Genomic DNA, 4,115 nt, shown 5'->3' on the forward strand with positions numbered 1-4,115 from the left:
CACACGGTCGCAGAACAATCTCAGCCTGTGATTCAGACCCTTTACTCAGCTCTTTACCAAAGGTCATCAGTCAGTCCTATCGACGATGCTGCAGATGGTGAGCTCTGCTTTCATCCGGCTAGCGAGACTGGCAGTCTTCACCAAATCAGATAGCCAGGGAGGGTTTCCTCCGATCCATAGCGACACACATCATTGGTGCCGACATGAGCGACCACCTGCAAATGGGTGCAACCTGTACCCTTCATGGCATCCGGAAGGACCCTTTCCACATCTGGAATGACCCACCCCGGTATGCACACGGATTGCACATTGGTTTTCTTCGCCTCTCTTGCTGCCATATCCTTAAGGGGCCCCATTACGCGCCTGACGTTGGAGCTCCCAACTACCAGTAAGACCACCCTCTGCGACTGCTCGGATCTTGCAGACTGAGGGGCAACCCCTGGAACAGGACAAGCAGCCACGTCAGGCCGAAGATCAGTATCAGCCAGAGACAACCCCGGACTTGCGCCCTTCTGAGCTCAGCTTGATTCCTGACGTGAAGGTAGCGTTCTCGCTTTCCGCGTCTGGGTTCCGGGGTTCGATTCACGGCGGGGTCAGGGATTTTGTCTGCCTCGTGATGGCTGGGTGTTGTGTGATGTCCTTAGGTTAGTTAGGTTTAAGTAGTTCTAAGTTCTAGGGGACTGATGACGATAGATGTTAAGACCCATAGTGCTCAGAGTCATTTGAACCATTTGTCGAACTTTGGGGTATTCGGTTCGGAGCTGTTATGGAGATACGTCAGACAATAGACCGCTCCATTCGAACTACCTATACAACTGCCGTAGTTAGGGGTATCTTGCTCTTTCGACATCACTGGCGATGGCTTATATACATGAGCTGTTCAAAAAATATCCGACCTTTTTTAATTGTTGAAATCAACAATGGTATCAGGGCGCGCATGCGCTCCTGTTTTCAGGCATATTTAGCACACATACCTGATTTTCTCCACTACTTTGGAACGCTTGCAAGTGGTACACGTTGGATTTAGTATTCTGAGCAAAATGACGTCTTTACATCACATTTGGCTCCAAGCTTGGCAATTCTCAAGTTGAAACCATCGTGTGTTTGTGGACAAAGTAATGGGTACTGCAGGGCTAAAGGAGTGGTACAACCATTTCAAAGGTAGCCGCTAATCAATGAAGACAGAAGCCAGTTAAGGTACGCCCGCAATATCCGCAAATCAGGTCGTTACTGATCCCGCAATATTGCTGGTGAAGCAGAATGGACGAATCACTATCAGAGAAGTTGCAGTCTAATCTAAAAGCCGTAAAGTCAACTAAATAACTAGGTGTTACAATAACTAACGTCCGCCCGCGGTAGCTGAGTGGTCAGCACGACAGACTGTCAATCCTAAAAGACCGGGTTAGATTCCCGGCTGGGTCGGAGATTTTCTCCGCTCAGGGACTGGGTGTTGTGTTGTACTAATCATCATTTCATCCCCATCGACGCGCAAGTCGCCGAAGTGGCGTCAAATCGAAAGACTTGCACCAGGCGAACGGGCTACCCGATGGGAGGCCCTCGTCACATGCCATTATTATTATACAATAACGAACAACTTAAATTGGAAAGAACACATAGAAAATGTTGCGGTTAAGGCTAACCAAAGACTGCGTTTTATTGGCACGACACTTATAAAACGTAACAGACCTACAAAGGAGACTGCCTACACTACGCTTCTCCGTCCTCTTTTAGAATACTGCTGGAAGATGTGGGATCCTTAGAAGATAGGACTTACGGAGTAGATCGAAAAAGTCCAAAGAAAGGCAGCACGTTTTCTATTATCGCGAAATATGAGAGAGTGTGTCACACAAATGATACTGGATTTGGGCTGGACATCATTAAAAGAAAAGCGTTTTTCGTTGCGACAGTATCTTCTCACGAAATTCCAATCACCAACTTTTTCCTCCGAATGCGAAAATATTTTGTTGACACCGACCTACGTAGGTAGAAACGACCACAACGATAAAATAAGGGAAGTCAGAGCTCGTATGGAAATACACAGGTGATCATTCTTTCCGGGTGCTATGCGAGATTGGAATAATAGAGACTTGTGAAGGTGGTTCGATGAACAATGTGCCATGCACTTAAATGTGACTTGCAGAGTATCCATGTAGATGCAAGTATAGGTGGTCACATTTTTACTATCCCCTGTATGTGCATATCGCTTCACACGACCTTTGTTACCTCAATGTCGATATCGGCATCATTTTCGAAATATGTGAGCTTACTTATATTATCTGTAATGTTAATATACAACAGGAACAATAAGGCTCCCAACACACTTCCCTCTGGCACAAGTGGTTACTTTTACACGTATAGATGAACTCTCCATTTAGAATGAGATGATGTGTCCCCCCTACAAAAATATTTTATTGGCCGTACTTTATACGATGCAGGCAAACGGTCAACTACAATTGTTGTTTACTGTGCGGTAACCTCTAGCGTATCAGAAGCGGTGTAGGAAAATGTTTTCAAATGAGTATACGCACTCGTATTTCGGCAGGTGCACAGTTTTGCCATTTAAATTTTTGCACGTTTTTATAGATACCTTTTCGAAAATTTCGAGCAAAACAAATCGAAATCTTTATTACATCACGAAACAATGAAGAAGCAAATGCGGGTTTGTTCGCAAGCCCGAAGCATTATCTGGTACAAGAATCATGGATTTTAATAAAGTAGCTGTCGATAGGTTTTTTTCGTTGCTAACAAATGTAACTGACAATCACAAACTAATGACTTCTCAAATAACTAATTGTGATGAAACAGGCGTCTCGGTTAATGCTAAAAACCAATCGAACATCGCAGCTTGCAAAGGGAACCGTCCAGTGCGATCGTTAACCTCTGCAGAAAGGGGCGAAACTGCAACCATCCTCATTAGTACGTCAGCAAGCGGAGCTGACATTCCTCCTACGATTATTTTTCCACTAAAGAAGAAGCAGAAAGAATTTGAGTTAGGACTGACAGCAGGAGGTTGCGCTGAGGTCCACAGCACCGCATGGATGGCCACAGAGTCATTCTTTGTATGGTTTCCACAATTAGTGGTATTTTCTAAGACATCAAAGCACGTCCCAGTTCTCCTTATATCAGATGGCCACTCAGCTCATACCACGAACAATGACGTTATGGACTACGCGAGGGAGAGTGGCGTTTCTTCACCACCACATTGCTCTCACATACTTCAGCCGCTTGATGTTTGTTTTATAAATCCTCGTTATAGTGATCAGCTTCGAAAATGGCTGCGAAGCCACGCAGGGAAAGTCGTAACTATCTTTCAAATTTCAACGCTTTTTGGTTCAGCTTTCGTCTAAAGCGCAACAATGAAAACCGCTATTAAAGGTTTCGAAGCTACTGCAATATGGCCCACGGACCCATCCATATTCAAGACGCACACTTACTATCGGCACACACAACTGACAGCGGACGTGATAGGCCGTCAGATGAAGGGGTTATTATATCTGAACAATTGGAATTGCCTCCAACTAGCACACCAGCTGAAAAAGACGACTCAAACGGGCTGGATAATCAAGGGGACGAGGTTTCAGCGAATTGTTACAATGAACTGCCGCCTAAGAATAACAAAGTTATTGGGGCTAATTGTTCTAATCTTGGGTGCTCTTGGATGACAACTGACAACACAACCTCCTCATTTCATATTTCACCTGAGATTCTGATTTTCTTGTCAAAAGTTAACGAAAGCAAGAAAAGAGCGAGACTGAAAAGGGGGAACTACGTTGTTTTAACTGATTCGCCGTACAAAAAAGAGTTAAAAGTCATTAATGGGAGAAATAGAAAAAAGAACTTTGACAAAGAAGAAAGAGCAAACACAAAACTTTTTGCGAAAGAGAATAAAATTAAGAACTCAAAAACGAGAGAAAGAGCCTGAAGATAAATGGAAGAAAGGAGTAAGAATACTATACTAACGAGAGTGATTATGAGGTAAGTTCTGACTGTCAGTGTGTATATTGTGGTGGGTTATATTCAAAATCAGTTGGAGGTTGGGTCGCTTTTTCCACGTGCAAAAAATGGACACACGATTCTTGTGCAGGAATAGATAGCGAAGATGATGAGTGTCTCCC

The sequence above is a fragment of the Schistocerca gregaria genome, unplaced genomic scaffold, assembly GCF_023897955.1.
Source record: "Schistocerca gregaria isolate iqSchGreg1 unplaced genomic scaffold, iqSchGreg1.2 ptg000351l, whole genome shotgun sequence".
In the NCBI taxonomy this organism is placed as follows: Eukaryota; Metazoa; Arthropoda; class Insecta; order Orthoptera; family Acrididae; genus Schistocerca; species Schistocerca gregaria.